The sequence below is a fragment of the Cygnus atratus genome, chromosome 7 (genome assembly GCF_013377495.2).
Source record: "Cygnus atratus isolate AKBS03 ecotype Queensland, Australia chromosome 7, CAtr_DNAZoo_HiC_assembly, whole genome shotgun sequence".
In the NCBI taxonomy this organism is placed as follows: domain Eukaryota; kingdom Metazoa; phylum Chordata; class Aves; order Anseriformes; family Anatidae; genus Cygnus; species Cygnus atratus.
Window position 1 is genome coordinate 34249528 of NC_066368.1, and position 16920 is coordinate 34266447.

At 43.1% G+C, this 16920-nt stretch overlaps 1 long non-coding RNA gene across 2 annotated transcripts in view; it reads right to left on the bottom strand.

Moving 5' to 3' along the window:
* Nucleotides 1-440: 440 nt before the first annotated feature.
* LOC118244402 (uncharacterized) overlaps nt 441-16920 on the bottom strand; it is a 50601-nt gene continuing 34121 nt past the window's right edge. Inside the window, exons 3-6 of one of the 2 annotated variants that reach the window (XR_004777532.2) lie at nt 10215-10393; nt 5022-5191; nt 3042-3116; nt 441-699 (exon numbers count right to left, since the gene is read on the bottom strand). This is a non-coding gene — a long non-coding RNA (uncharacterized LOC118244402). Of the gene's footprint in view, nt 700-3041; nt 3117-5021; nt 5192-8319; nt 9475-10214; nt 10394-16920 lie in introns of those variants that run through there. The other variant, XR_004777531.2, reaches the window with a different exon arrangement.

The window sequence follows — 16920 nt, forward strand, 5'->3', positions numbered from 1 at the left end:
GCAAGCAGTGGGAAATGTTTGTGTGTGTACATTTGTGTGTATGAGAAAACACATGAGCAAAACTGAGCTGCTCCAGTGAGCATTTTGTGTGTGTCTTTAAGAGAAGGCAAAGAGAAGCAGCCAAGTGAGAGAGTCTGAAAAGAAGAGGAAGGAATGACCAGGTAATAGCATGGCTGGAATAACAGCAGTGCAAGGTAAGAGATCTAGGCATCAGGGAAACCATTTAAAACCATATTGATTTGCTTCAGAGGTCAGAAAAAGCAGATGCACTCGCTACTGTGGAAAGGCTCTGACAGCAGCCACAGCCTCTTGTTTTCCTTTTCCTTTTTTTTTTTTTGTTTTCTTTCTTTTTACTGACGTGGAGTCACTGAAAGACTGTGATGCAAAACCAACACAGGCCGTCTCCTTGCCGCCTCCACCTCTCCCCCCGGACCAGGAACCACAATCTCCGCATGCCTGCAGAAGGGACGCGCGCCCAGCGAGGCAGGCGAGCCCCCAGGCAGCAGGGAGAGCGCGAGAGGGAAGGAGGGAGGGGAAGGGATCAATGGCTGAACAGCAGCTCTGGCCGTTTCCCGTAGCTCTGATGCCGTGATGAGCTGCAGAGCATTTGGAGCCGGCTGCTGCAGGAAAGGCACACATCCGGTCCATCCATCCATCCGCCGGCATCCCTGGGTTGGGAAAGGCTTCCGCAGCACCAGTCTGCAATGGTGTAAAGCAAAGTTACAAAGGGAAGGCGGATCAAACACTGTGTATTCCTCCTTGCATCTAGAATATTGAAGGGAAATGGGACACGACATAAGAAAATGCGGAGTTTCATCATTGTGCAGGAAATTCTACATTTTGGAGAAAAAAGGGGGATGTTTGTTTACGTGTAAATACTGTCAGGTTTTTCTTTCAGTGGCTGCAGTGAAGAAAGCACTGGGCCTTGCTCTTTAGAATTGTGCATCTACATTAATCCAGCTGGTCCTTCATGTATTTGTGCAGTGATACAACTGCAGAATTAATACAGAGACACTGTAGCTGAGATGTTCAAAACACTGCTTTTCTAGGAAAAGCAAGTACGTGTGAGGACCTGGCCCTGGTGGCTTGTCCTGAGACCCAGAGAAAGCTGCTCCCGAGGCTACGTTTCGGAATATCCCTCAGATTCAGACTTTTCCCATTCAATCATCTTATTCACTGCCAATGGCAGTTTCAGAGTCACAGAGATCTTTGCCAAATTCAAGTCAAACTTCTTGAACAGTTATAGCTATATAGTTTGACATGTTCTAAGATGTAAAATTTTTCACTTCGCATATAAAAATGAGCTAGACTTAACAACAGCTGGGGTAAGGAGCACTCAGGAATATCTCTCTAAGAGTGGAACTGGTGCATTTCTTATTTGATCTGAAACCATTTTATTTTCCTCCTTGAAAAAAACACTAGGTGCATTACTGAATGAAAAAAATCAGTAACTCCCCTAACTCATTCTGCCTTAGCTGCTGTCCCATCCCGCCTGTTTTCACACCAAGAACCTCAAGTGTAACCACACAGGATTGCATGTGTCATTTAGGTTTTTCACTGGTTTGCTCCTTCCTGAACATCTGCTGAGCACTGTCTGATTTGTATGAATTATGAGTTAGGCTTATAGCAGGTCATAAAATTTCCATCAGAAGAGTTTTCCTAAAGAAAATAGTTTGCAAGTATATGGAATTCTTTGTAAAAATATAAAATTCCATTTTTCATAGAAAATGGGAATTCTGTTCAAAATGTAATATACACTTTCACTGAAGATGTGTAAAAACATATATATATATTTATATATATATATATATTGCAAATAGGAAAAAAAAGCTCCATCATGTTTTCAGTGATAAAATAATCTAACAATGTCCTAACCAGCACTATTTTTTATTTTTTAAAATATATATATATTTGTTAGAGTGATGAGTGTAAATCCAGAGTAACTCCCTTGGCCTCAGTGAAGTTACTTCATTTATGCTGTTGTAAATAAGATTGAAATCTCAGTCTATGTGTCTGGTTCTTGTGATGACTATCTTAGCCTTGTAGGTACATTAAAAAAATAAAACAAAAATTAAAAAAACGTGAGATTTGACGGATTTTGGGTCAGGAGTATTGTGAAGAGTCTTAACTCCCTGTGGATTTGGTTCCAGTACAGCTGGTCAGAAGCCATTGAAATGTGGGAATTTATTATTAAAAGTAAGAACATAAATACAGTTAAGTACTTAAAAATAATTTACAACTATATTTTTATCAGCTGTAATTTCAAAATCAGTGTCACACAGAACACAGGCTCAGTTTTAAAGGGTAGGTCCATTTCTTCTAGTATATTAGACGTATCCTAAAATATCTTTAGATCTGTGGACAGGTGACTTGAACACCAATGCTGAAAATGGACTTTAAAAATCTTCAGATATATTTGTAGGCTTCAGACATATTTTCTCTTTCCCATTTAAAAAACAATAACCTTTGCTTTAAATAAAGGAACAAAATATCGCCACAAGATAGGGCGAACATCTGGCCTTCAGAAAGCTGGGAGCCATTCCCACTGAAGCCAAAGGCAGGGCACAGAGTCTTTTTGTTCACAAAGTACTTCAGTATTTGAGTTATGAGTTAATGGTAGTTCCACTGCATGAATTCAAGTAGAGAAATTAGGTATCTAAATGCAAACACTGCTTGCTATTTTAAACCCAGCTGGTTTGCAGGCCAGAGCATTTTATCTACAACTATCAGTTGAAGCCATCGTGGCTGTTGCACTGCTTTGGGTTGGCAGGTATAGACTTGAGCAGGAACTCCCGTGATCAGCTTTTAATGCTCCCCCCCCCCCCCCCCCCCCCCCCAGCAGTGCCAAACTTTTAACATTGATAAATAACTAATTGTGAGTGATTCTGGTTTTGACGTCAAATGAAGTGAAGAACACAGTAAGAGCACAAATTCGTCCTCAGTGTCAACTCCCTAACTTCAGTGGTATTACACTACAAATAGTTGTAGAGTAGGATTTCTTATATAAGCAATAACACAGTTTGTGTTAAATAAGAAAGTACCTTAAATGATGCCTTGGGCTAAGTAGCTCGTTCAATCCCAAAATGTTGTTGCAGTACAATCTCTTCCACACTGGTCTAGGGGAGTTATGAGGCATGTTACGTACTCAAACTTTCCCAAAGAATTTAAATAATTTCTTCTTTGGTTTTAGACCAAAACAGTATTTTTAGTAAACATTTATTGGCTAGTTTTCAACACCCTCCCACCCCCCCAAAAAACAAAAGAAAACAAAACCACCACCACCACCACCCCCCCTCAAACCAAACAGACACTTATTACAGAAAATGTCAACTCTGCTCCTGTTCCGTAAACACCTACAATAACCTGGCCCCCCATCTTAAATCATTTTGACCATAGCTCTGTTCTTTCTACACATTCTAAAATCATATAAGAGAAAATAAATATTGAGATAACTACACTGAAATAGCCTCCCATCCTCCAGATTTAAGAAAAATGTCTACTGTGATTTTTTTCCCCCACATAATTGAAACATGCAGTGATAGTTATTTATTAAAAAAAAAAAGTTTACAGGCAAAAAGGATTCTATCAAATAATTTTCAGTCGCCTTTGAAAAGCAGCACTGCTGTGAAGCATACAAACAAACAAACAAACAAGATTTTACTTCATCCTAGGAGCCCCAAACCCAGCTGTGCCCATCTGAGCCTTGCCTTAGAGCACTGTTCTGGTTTTGCCCCGCTTACAAGCGACTGCTGCCTTGGTTGGTGATAGCTCCTTTTTCTGAAGGCAGCAGCTCTCAGGTGAGCAGAGCCAGAGACACGAGGGCCTTCGCTAACACAATGCTTCTGGTGAGCCCCTTCATTCTCTAGGGACTCCTGGACACCCCGTGCAATCAGGCCGGTGCTACTTGGCTACCTCATCCTCTCTTCCCCACCCTGTTTCCACCTACCTACTGGGGCCTCTCTCCCCTCTCCCTTTCAATCCAGCCTTCCAGCTCAGCCCCTGAAGCCTGGAGACACAGCTCGCACTGACAGCTGTGCATGCAGAGCTGATTTATTTGGCTGGCGTGGCACTGCGCCAGGGAAGAGGCCGTCTGAATGGTGAAGCTGTTAAGAAACTAATTGCGTGATGAACTGCAGTTACAGTGGAGCCTTTACTGTTTGCTTCATCTAATCACATTTGCTACCAAGGATTTTTCTTGTTTGCCCCTTTTCTGTTGTTTGAATTGGAAGAATACCAGGTTTACAGCAGGGATGAGCTTGGCTGATTGGCTCCAAAGCCTTTATCATTAGCTTGTAGGTCCCTTCATTTGTTAAAAGGCTCAAATAGTGTTGCTGCTGTGTTTCCTTATTTTCTCATCTTGGACTGGGAAGCTTTGAACTTGCCAAGATCTCAGTTCAGAGCTCTGTGTTTGTTCTGCTCATGTTGATGAAGTCACTAATCCCTAAATGAAGGGCAGGGAGCTTTTGGGGTTAGCAATTTCATCATCCTTAACAGAGAAAACAGAATCCCTGACAGCTCAGGTGAGTTAACGAGAAAATTATTTCCCATTGCCTTGTGTTCAGATCTATTTCTGAACAGGGGATCTGAGCTGAAGCCTTGGGTTGCAAAATACCAGCCTGTGAGAAGAACTCTGTGCCACTAGATCACCTTTAATTAGGTCACAATCAACTCCTTTGCAAGCAAAAACACCTCATGGAGCATTTACCTAACTGAAAAGCTGTTCCTACCTCAGAGAGATGTGTCAGTAAGGGACAGACCTAATGATCCGCTGCCTGACCACAGCTTCGATGGGGTCTGTGCCACCCACTTCTGTCTCGTCACAAATGCTTTGCAGCAGCACCAGAAACGTGGCCTGAGATATTTTGCCACCGTGCTTGTACTGCAGGGTTGACACTGTTTGCGTGCAGTTGGTGATAACATTTTTTATTTTTGCAAGAATTATGTTGATTTTGCTTATAGATATTGGGTTCAAGTCAACATTGACTCATTCTAAACTTGACAAGCTTCAGGCCAAAACTTACAGTTTCTCCTGATTTCAGTGCAAAACTTGCTCCATGGTCACTGCCTTCCTCTTGGGAAAGGTGCTGTGAGCCCATTCCGCTCACTGGTACAGGGGAGCGGTTGCAAATTGCATTGTGGATGTTTTGTAGAGCTTTTTACAGAAGCCATTTTAGAAGTCAGCCTTAGTTACCTGAAAGTTACATAAATAACAGTTACAAGCATGTTTCAAACTTGCCTGCATCATTCAGAATCAGATTCTTAGCTGGTTTTACTCCACCTTTTCCTTTGAATTACAGAACAACAGAATTACACTGAATCGGGTTGGTCTTTATACCCTGCTCCTTTCCTTTTGAAGCCCACTGACTTTGCTGAGCAGTGAACCAGAGCTGCTAAACTTCAGTTGCTGGGGTTATCTTCTGCCTCCTCATTGACCCACTCAGCAAAGGCGTATTGTACACGAAGGCAGAGTACTTACGGCAGCGTACCTGCGGGGCAGGAGTTGCATGCTGTCAGAAACCAAGGGCTTCAAATGGAGCCTGGCCTTCCTGCTGCTGGTGGGAAGACACAGCAGCCAAAGGAGAAGAGCAGCTGGACCTCAGCACAGAAAGTCACTCTGACAATTTTGCTGCATCCTCCCAAAGAACTCAAATCAAAACATTTGTCAGCTAAAATCTCATTTATGGTTCCCCCCCCCCCCCCCTTTTTTTTTCTTCCTCCCTGCACAGATAGAATAACTCTTAAAACTAGATAGACTGCAACTTTCTCAGTCTCCTGAGGTAGCCACTAGTAAGAGCTCTCTGCAAGTCAAGCAATCTCAGGTTGATGCAAATGGCTATCCTGTTTCGTAATTCATGAATTTCAGCCCAAGCTGGTAAGCCTTCCCAAACCCTAGGCAATTCCCCTTACTCTGCAGGACTGCACTCTTCTCAGCAATAAGGTACAAGATGACTCAGGCAACAGAAACATTTACAAAATGAGGTATTGTTCAGGCAATTTTCAGAGCCTGGATGTCTGAGAAGGAAAGATTTCGGGAGCAAGGATTTCTGGGAAAAGTGGAAGAAAGGGAGCCCAATTACAGTAGGATAATGAACTGATGCTTTCCCTGATATATCAAATCATAAATTATAGTGGAGAGACAGGATTTGTTTGTCCTTGACATTGCACATTACTGAGCCAGAACTAGTCTGTGATAGTCTGCATGCACTAGAGCTTGTGTGGCTCTCCTTGCCCCATTTGTGAGATTTTCAACTAAAAGAAAGATTATGGACTGATCAATGGGGAAAAAAATACAAAAAAGTCAGGTCAGGAAGGAAACCTATATGCTGCCTGGTGGGATCATGGTAATAGCAGATAAGCTTTGTGGAAGATGAGAACAGTCAGAACATCGTAGTAACTGCAGGAATGAGCTGGTGGCCATGCCCTTTCACTGATTTAAAGGCCTGATTTGAAGAAATCAGATCAATATATTAGATTTAATCTACACAGTAACAACAGTACAAAATTAATGGACATAGAGAAACCAATTTTCTATCACTGATTGGCTGTGTATCACCCTCCAAGCCCCTGCATAGCTCAACCTGGACTTACTCCTTACATATCACACTCCCCCAAAAGTTTAGCAACGCTTATCTGTGTGTGTGTGTGCACGTGCTTGGGCAGGGAGTTACTATCTAGCCTCCTTTTTCTGGGTCGTCCTTAAAGGCAGTTAGCAGCTAACCCCTTTAACACCAGACACCAAATTCAATCATGGAATAACTCTCCTGCAATCAGTGCAATTAGCAGGAATGTTTTGACCCCAGCTTCACCTTCTCTGAAATGCGGTTCCTGGTACAAAGTGTTGCACTACATTTGAGAGCGACATGTTATGCATAACTAGAGGTCAGGATCATCACATGAAGACAAACCAACCCCAAAATAATCGGGAAGTCTTGTATCAGATATTGGTTCAAGACAGAATAAAGACAGAAATAATTTGTACTTTCAGATCTTATTTCTACTTTCTCATTACACAAAACCAATGCAGTGCACCACAGCCCTAACCCAAACATGCCATTACCTAACAACGTACAAAAGGACAGCCAAAGTGGGGGCACACTGACCAGTGCTGTATGGAAACGTGGATCAATACTTGAATAGAGAGAAACACTTCTCACTGTCATAACCGAAGTTAAAACTTTTTGTTTCATACATATTTTTCTTATGGAAGAGGATTCTCTTTCTTTTATTCAGGAAACCAAAAAAGTCTTCTGCCTAGGCTTGCACTGCTTCTCTGTAGATATGGACGATCTATCTTATTGCTGGCAGACTAGAAATCTTAACCATGAAGGAAAGGGCTGGAAGCTCACCAGACCTACAGCGCTTCTGCGCTGAGTTGATGTCAAGGTGACAAAGTATCTTTTGAGATAACATTATTCAATTTTTGCTCCAAGTATTTCTGGTGTATTCCTTTAAACTAAAGAGTGGCACAGGACTCCATAGAGATGGGGGCTTTGCCTGAAAATTGTAAGTGTTTGACTGTGAAATAAACTGTGCTTCTTTGCTTAGCAGTACAGCCATTTCCTTCTTTCTTTACTTGTTTTCCCCCATATAAAATCTTGTCTTCCAGTCCCACTTGCACAATTGTCCCTCCTCTCGTGTTGACTTTCAAAGGATCCCTTCCACTCTATGTCACGCTACCCTCTCCTTTCATGACGTACGTACAATGACCTCTCTTCTCTGTCATTTACAGCCTAATCCTTCTCCTTGAACATCATTTGCACGGTAATCCTTTTCCTTTTGTGACAGAAGCACAAGACTCCCTTTCCTCCACTGCCACTTGCAGAACAACCCCTTACATCTTGTGGCCCGGAGAGTAACTCTTCACCTTCTGTGCCTAACACAAAACAATCACACTTAAGCTTTCCTTTGATATTTTCCATCAAGCACACCTTTATGCTAATTCTACAAGAACAGACCACTGTCCTCTCATTCCTGGGTTATCCAAATATTAACATTATCCTAGTAAGTGAGCAATGTGAAATACCACGGAAAGGTATACAGCCAAAACTAACTTGTTTTGAAAAATTTCAAGAAAAAATCCCCACTTTCTCACATGTTTAGAGGAAAAGACAACAACTAGTATGCAATTATTCTAACATTTATTTTCCTTTTCATTCCCTTCCTTTTCAAGTACACAATAAAAAAAAGGGGGTCAGGAGCAGAGAGGAGGAAAACAGAGATGAATTGTGAATCAGAACTTGAACCCAAACATCCCAAATTTGGTCCTTTAAGTAACTCTGGCTTGTGTACCTAAAACATGAAAGATTTTTTAAAAACAAAAGAGGTTCGAAAACTGTTTTGGCTTAAAAGCTTTCCCCCCTTCAATTTTTAAATTAGGGTAAACTGTAAATGAGCATTTACAAACAAATCTACCAAGACAGACCAGTTACTGCAGCAAAACGAAGTGAGAAAGGAGGAGACCAGCAACCAGAACTGCAAGGTTTCATCAACTCAGCAACTCATTTAAGCAGCTTTGCTTTAAGCTTTATCCAAAACCAAACAGATACCTGTTTAACCAGGGCTTCACTGCCTCCTCCAGCTGGGAAAGCCTTGTCCTGAGCCTATCCCCTGGGCAGCCACAGCAAGACAAGAGGCTGACACGGCTGGGCTTGATTACCCTGATTTGATATCCCTTTTACACAGCAGTATTGCATTTGGTGATGACTTTGGCTTAAAATGATCCTGTTTATTTCTTCGACCTGTCAATTTCCAACCTAGTGCCACAGCATGCCCTCCAAATAGGGCTCAACTAATTAAATGCCAAGGTTGAGCCTTCACAGAAACCCCATGTTTAGAATCTACACTCTATGGGCTTTCTTTGCTATTGGAGTGGCATGCATTTGCCAGGCTTGGTTTGGCAATGTATCCTTGGTTAGCTACACACAAATTCATTGTAACAGCAACAGTAGATAATACTTCTGTGCTCCTGTATCTGTAGTATGCCTTGACATCCTGTATGGTGCGTTTGAAGTGCAAGGTTTACTGCATTTGCTGCCAGAGTAGCTGCAGTGTGTGGCATTAGCTCCTGGCTGGTACTAGCTGCAACGGCTGCTTGAACTGAATTCAGGGTGGAAAACCACCATGTTTTTTGAACAAAGATAGTAATTATGGTAACCATATCACTTCAGTGTTTTTCTTTCCTGTGTTTATGAACAAGCGATGTCAGCCAACAAGAGCAGCAGCTTCTTCTCTTTAAATTAATTCCTGCTTTGGAATAGTGAGACTCCAGATATGATAAGACTTCCAGCTTGGTATGTTTTCTCCTGCATCTTTTCAGGGGTGCATTACACATTCACGACAATTCTTCATCCCTACTGTCACTTTTATGGCAGTGTTTTCCTTTTCCTCCTCTTCAGTCATGTGCATGCTGATCCTCTGTGTCACAAGCAGCCTGACCCCTCCTTTATATGGGCCCCCTCCTTCCTGTGCACAGTCCTGGATTACACAGTTAAAAGAAAAAATAATTTCACCTACAAAATGTAAATCATGTAAAACAATGTAATTGTTCCTGTTGCTATTTTTATTTCCATTAACCACCAAAACCGGTCTGGATTGAATAATTAAGCAGCTCTTTGTGTCATGGGTTTCAATGCTGAACATAACCCATTAACCCCATAGGAGCAAGGTCCTTGAATTCTGAATAATTTTGAGATTAAACTGTGATGAATCAGGGCTGAGATAAGAGCCAGGCATCTTAAAAAAAAATCTGGAGCCTGTTCTTGGCACTCAGGGTTTGTTCTGTGTTGCAAGCAGTTTGCGCTCTTCCTTTTTTTTTTTTTTTTTTTTTTTTTTTTTTTTGTGTGTGTGTGTGTCTTCCCCCATTCAATTCAGTCCCACGGGAAATACAGAAAAACTCCACTTGGAAGAAGTGTTTGTTTTAGCTCATTCTATTATTGTCTGAATTTCTCTTTTTCTTGCCACTGAAAATGTTTGTATATAAAGAAGACCTTAGCATTATTAGGGCTCATCTATTCATAATGCTTGTTCTGTACTTGAAATTGTGCTAAATTTCAATCCCTTGTCATTTTTTTCTCCCCTCGAATAGAGCCTTATTAGCTGCAACTAGTCTTGGACATGCTTCTCTGACATGGATGCAGCTGATACAACATGGTTCAGTCAGCTCCATCAGTAGCAATATTCCTGGCACTAATACAAGTGTGCTGGCCTGTCCTTACCTAGCAAGCTGTGTGGCCAAACTGGTCTGTAAACTAAGGAAGAGCAGTGCTGTCCTTCTACATCAGCTTCCGGAAGCCAAAGACTGAATGTTTTTTACATGAAACAATGTGTTTTAAGATCTCTTCCTGAACAGGTGCTTGGGAGGCAGAATGACGGCTCTACCCAGAGTGGCACTGATCTGCAAAAATACAAGACAGAGAGTTAGTACCCAGCTGCAGTCTGCCATGTATGCCTATGGGCACACATACCACTCTACTCATGTAAAAAATTGTAGGGTTAAAAGAGGCCAGCATTTAAACTGATCTGCTACACAGAAGCAGCCATACCATTATTTTGCCCCATTATTTTTGTATCAGCCCCAACTGCTTCTAGCTGAGTTCCCTTTCCAATCAGCTCTGATTTAGGGACTCTGATTAAAGGAGAAGTTTGTCACATCCCTTAGTGATCAATTACAAAGTTTAGTGAAATGACTGCTTACTGTTCTCGTGGCTACAAAACAGGTACCAACCATGTTGTGCACTGACATAAACCACACGTGTAGTCAGTGACGTGACTAAGGCTCTGACATGAGTAATGGTGGTAAGAGCAAGCCCTGCTCTGGGCCTGTCGATTCAGGAAATGCAGACTTTCAGGTTCAGAGGAGGAATTGCTGCCAGGGTTGCTGCTGCTCAGAAGGGCCAACACCACCGCTTTATCCAGTGCTGCTCCAGGTTGGAAAATTTCCTCCTTACTGACTCATCTTTGCCTTCTCCATCTGAGACCACAAACTGTTTCTCAAATTTCAAGCTAATTACCTAGTCTGGCTGGAGAGCAGGTGAAAATAAATAAATAAAAAGGAAAAAAAAAAGCATTATGTGTAACCTCCCTTTTTCTCAATACTAGCTGTGTCACATACCACAGCAATGGGCCACATCCTGAGCTGTGGGGAATCAGAACCTGAAGTACATAAATATTCTTTCTATACTTTAAGAAAATGTGCAAACTGAGAAAAGTAGGTACAGAGTTAAAAGATAATGTTCTGAGAAAAAACATTAACATATTCAGATGTCTGAAAATATATCCTCTATCTGATTAATACAGCTACGTATAATCAGGTAACAGTAATGCTGTGTTAGCTGGGAGTGTTCCCCAACACTTAGTGATCGATTGTGAGACATATTTCTGAATACAGTACATTCATTTTGAGCCTTGGTTTTATCACAAGGCTGTAATTACTTCTAGGGACAAAATACTGATCAGAGGTAAAGGAAGAAAACGAACCACTGTTTTCCAGGGCACAAATAGACTTACACTTTCTTATAATACCTTTAACTGAAACCCATTTTGAGCAAATAATAACCTAACTGTAGGACAGCATACTACTACAGCCTGATGATGGCTGCAGGAATGTGCACTAGCTAAGGAACTGGATGAGTATCTGCCAGAGAAGAACCTTTGTTTCTTCAAGAACATTTTCCATTACTATAAGGCAAAGATAAGTTACTTGCCATGCCTAACATGAAATTGGTGAGTGTGCAGGTAAAATCTTGTAGTGACGTTTAGAGATATTTGCAAAATCCAGAAGCACACTTTCCTCTTTGTCTTTTCTCTCTTTTTCAATATGTTCTTTTCTTTCCCTGAGGAAGAAACAATAACTTCATTCTGACTAATATACAGAAAGTCTCCTATGACCAGAATGGTAAACTTACAATGAGCCATTTTATTGGCCCCAGCCTCAGCCCAAATAAATCCCTTTTGTGCAGCTTGATCTTCCCTTCACAGGCCTGAAAGACCATACTTCAGCCTTACCACTTCAGCAGGAGCTGCAGTTAGTGCAGGAGAGTGAGGGGCATCCTGAAGCAAATCACTGATCTGCAAAGGAGCATCACCAGCTTTGGAAAACTGCTCCGATGCAACACCTAAACGAAAACGCAACCACAACAGAAAACAGCATGCCCATCTGTGAGCCACTCCTCCTCATAAACATGAGCCATAAACTCTGCTGAAAATTAAAAAAACCCTCAAGCAAGCTGATAAAAAAGTCCTGGCAGGGGCTGGAAGCCACTGCATCATAGAGCTGTGCCCGCAGGAGCACCTGGGGCCTGGTGGCTCTCTGTGGCTGGTGTGGCCAGGCCAGCCCAGGCCCAGTTTGAGCCAGCTTTCCCTGGCATGGCACAGCACGAGTGCCAAGGCAGCAGGCGTCACCCTCTGTGCCTGGTGCTGATGTGGATATCATGTCCAGGGACATGGCTTTGGCCCGTGTTTCACCACGCTGGGATGCTATGAATGCTTCCTGGCGAGGAGGCTGCACCTTCATGTATGGAAATGCAGCACGTTTGTGGGGCCCAGAGGCTGCTCATGAGAGCCCCTATGCCATACGCTACCTGCCACAATGACAGGTTCACCTCAACAGTATCTGAGTGTTTCTCCAGGAATAAGTTACAGGCTGGGGAAGCACCGTGTGGGCCGTGTGTTTACAGTCAGCAAACAGGGGAAGGCCGCGCGGTGTTGGAGCGGAGTTGCAGCCCAGCCAGCCTGGTGTCAAAGCATTAGAGAATGAACTGCACTACCCCCAACCTTAAGGGCTGCAGATAATGCTCAGCAATGAAGTTTTATCTGTGCTCAAGCACCTATTTTTTATGCGGCTAAAGCTATGTTACAGATGTTCCTCGCTAGAATAGATTTGCTCCACTAATCCCGCACTAAGCTGCTGGCAGGGCTCCCCCTGCGCTGCCAGCCGGGGTGCCGAGCAGCCCCCTCTGCCCCCTCCAGTTCCCACTGCCGTGCTCTGCCAGGAGAGGGAGCCGGCAGTCTGAGATTGGGTGGCCTTTGATGTTTTCTGTTCATAAATCAGAGGGGTGCTGGGGCTGCCCCACACGAACGTAGGCCTCCCTGTTGCTCTGGGTGGACGTTCAAGGGGCTGAGGATTTCGTGTGCAGGCTGTGTACCACAGCAGGGCCTTGGGTCTTGCTGGCTCCCAAAGCACTCTGAGGCTCCAGACTGGGCTTTGAGGTCCTCACTCGCTTTTCCTGACTGCTTGCCCAGGTGAACTCCAGTGGGAGTCTGGACTTGATGAAAATGAAGTCTACAGGTTCTGGCATGACATTATACATGTAAAACCACTGAAACGCAGCCACTGCTGGAGAAGAGAGTGGCGACCAGTGGAGGCAGAGCGAGGCAAGCGACAGCTGGGAGGCGGGAAAATTTTGTTCAAGGCTACCAGGTGGCACACAGATGTTTGACAACATTTCTTTTAACTTAGAAACACATCAGCCTTTTTCCCCCTGCGGTATATGTGTTTCATTTTGAGCAAGTAACTGGCAGCTGGAGAAAGTTATTAGAAAATGCTAAGTCTAAGTTCCAGCACTTGCAACAGCAGCAGAATTACCTGTTTCCTATTCTGCCCAAGCTTTCTTTTTCCTTTTTTAGATATTGTTGGCCTCAAGTCAAGTTTTGCTGAAGTTATGTATCAGAAGGGGAATAAGTGGAGCTCCAAGCTTGTTTAAAGAGTAGAAAGGGAGTTGAAACAAAGCTGGCAGAGATACCAATGCAATTATTATCTTGGTTCTGGATGGGATTGGGGCTGCTACTAAGAAAACAGGAAATAAGTGAGAAAACAGTCCATAAAAATGTGAAGAACAGCCAATTCTACAAGGCTCCACTTGGTGCTCAGATGTCTGTAAGTACCGATAAAGAGCACACGTGAAGAGGAGGCACCGTATCATTATTAAGGGCCCTTTCAGTCTTATTTTCATTTCAGTTAACTTCAAGTGCTGGCATCTGGCAAGGGAAGGAGAATAACCTCAGATCTTCGACTAACAAAATGTGACCGCTGACCATGCTGTCCTCTTTTCCTTTGAGGCTGTGGGTAGAAAACTGTGCTTCCCTTGTATTTTCTTCCAGATCTGAATGTAAAAACAGAGACATTTGGTGACAGTTTGGGAGTAAAACATTACTTGATTTCTGTTATTTGTAGGCTAGAAGAAGAGCTCCTCAGATGGTGCTGAGTTCTGTTATCCAGGAGGTGCCTAGGAGCCAAGCTAGGGAAAAGACTATAACACAGTGTGAGCAACCATTGGGACCACTGGAAATTGTGAGCCGCAAGGGAGGCTCCTCCATAGGAAGTGCCTTTTATTGGCTCTGTTGTGAGTCAGAAGAGTCCTGCGCTCTCCTGATGCCATCAGCCTACCTTACCCAACGCTCCCAGGGGCCAGCTTTGCCGCTAGCTGCCAGGAGGCCATCAGGGTGCAGGAGGTGTTTAGTGGCCTGTCCCCCCGTGTTTATGGGGCTGTTAACATTTCTGTCCTTGCAAAGGTCTCTTACTGATAAGGATGAGTGGTGTGGAGTTATGCATACATGTGGTTGCAACTTCCCATCTTTGTACCAGCCAGCACATTATCATATACATAAAAACCTCAGCAGCAGCAGCCCCAGGGGACTATTTACATCCACTGGCATGAACTCATTCCTGCAAAGGAGCTCAAGCCAAATCCTGCAGAGACCAGTGGGAATCTCTCCAGGCTCTTGCAAAGGCTAGTCTGCACATTGGAGAAAATGTTGGGGCTTGGTCATATTTATCACCATGCAGGTAAAACATGTTGTCAGTTAGCACCTTTCCTAACACAACACATATTTTCTAAAGCTGAAGGAAGGTGAGCTTTTTTACCTCCTTTTATTTTTCAACCAGTTATTCTGATTTACTTCTGAAATTGCACAGCAAACTAAATGGATGTTCATGGAGTAGCCAGGGATCAATCATTACCTTTTCATGTGTAAACTGATCCTAAGGTATCTATCAATCTGTTATAGTCCTATCTGTGGAAGATATGCCTGATTTCAGAAAACTGAGAACATATAAAGGAAGCTAAGGCAGGGCAACATTCACTTTCCTTGGCTTGCTCTCTAGAAGACAGTTGATGAGTGAGTTTATTATCCGTAGGAAGCATGAACTAGCCAATACACCCTTTTCAAGGTTTGCAGGTGCCTTAATGTAACTTGCTCATTTAATTTGGATCTATATACCTCATGAGAAGGGCAGAAGATTTTCATTTTCAAGGCCTTATTTAGCCATAAAAAGTGTATCAAGTTAGCTAAGAGCAGGTCTATGAATTTCATTTTATTTGGTGACAGGAGAAATAGGCATATATATATCACCCTTTCAGTAACCGCTATTAAAAGGTGCATGTTTCATAAAGAAACAGTGTATTCCAGGTCATAACATCTTTAGTGAAATAAAATTCGAAGTGTTTGTAGTATCTGTGCATGAAAAGTATAAGTTTGCTCATAGTCACATGTTAAGAGTATGAGGCAAAATTATAAGCCCCTTTTTGTGACTGGAACCAGCCATACCTGGAAAATTAGGATGAATTTTGCTCAAATGCTGGCTCCAACAAAGTCAGTAGGAGTTTTTCTATGGCCTCAGTGGAGCCAAAATTTCTCCTAGATTTTGTACTCTTTTAGATGTTTTACGATTTAGTCACCAAGGTCATTAAAATGCTATAATCCCTGGTGTGATCCATGATGGGGGTAAAAGCACTTATAAAGGGATTGCTTTCTAAACTGGTGTAATGATGGTAGCAGTTCCCAAAGTAGAACTATTCCAGTTCAGAACAGTTCCAGTGTCTCAATCTTTTGTCAGTGTTCATTACAGCAGTGATATGCTTGTGTCTAAATCTTGTTGATGTCCTTCCAGAGGGCACTAAAAACCCTAAAGTAAGTGAAGAAAAATTCAGTTGGTGATTCTGACTGGCTGCTGAACTGCTGCCTCTTGAGCCCTGTCCCTCAGCTCATAATCTATAATGTTTGCTCATAAATTACAAAGACTGCTCCCTCTTTGTTTATATTCATCCTCTTACAGTTTGTCTAACTGGAAGGGAATTAGGAAAAAACAAAAGCATCCCTGCCCTCACCTAGCCATGGATGATACTGGGCTAACAAGCCCACAAGAGCTGTCAGCACTTGCCATAGTCCCTGGGAAGTGTGGTGCCTAGACAAAGCTGCCCTGTGGTGGGGTGGCTTTGGCGGGGCTCTGGGGACAGTGTACAGGGCTGGCACCAAATCTCAGGCCGGATAGGATGCCTCTCCCGGTGCTGCATGCCATGGGGTCCTGAAAGCCTCTTAAGGGACTAATGAAGCCTACTGAGAGCTGACCTCTCCTTTTCCAGTTGTTAAGAAGGGGATGGAAAGGCACATCTCTGAATTAGGGTGCAAAAGATTCAACCTGAAACAATCACCAAAGTCTCACACAGGGTGAGAAGAGAGCTTGACTGTTTCCCGAGGGTGATCCTCTCAACATCGATGAAAAACAGCTAGAGGTAAATACAATTAAATGCTCTCTTAAAAAATCTAGATTATAAATGAAAAACCTGACCATAGGGCCCACTTGTTTTTAACCTTGCAGCAGCACTGTGACAGGGATTCCCCGTCCTGCAGCTGTGAGCAGCTTTCTTCACAATTGCAAGTGACTGTAACGTGGGCGGGTGATTTTAGAGTGACAGCTACACAGCTGGGGGGACAATGTGGCACAATGGCCCTTTGTCCTCCACAGAGGACGGACCACCAGGAAGGGGGAGGCTGTCCCCAGGGTCCAGCAGGGAAGCTCTTCTTCCATCTTCTCTGGAGACATCCAGCATCTGCTCTTCTCTCTGGTCCTTAAAGCCACCTCCTTTCCACTCTTTAATTAGCCTCTGATGTTATCTGGGCGAAAAAGTGCTGTTGTTCTTTCAG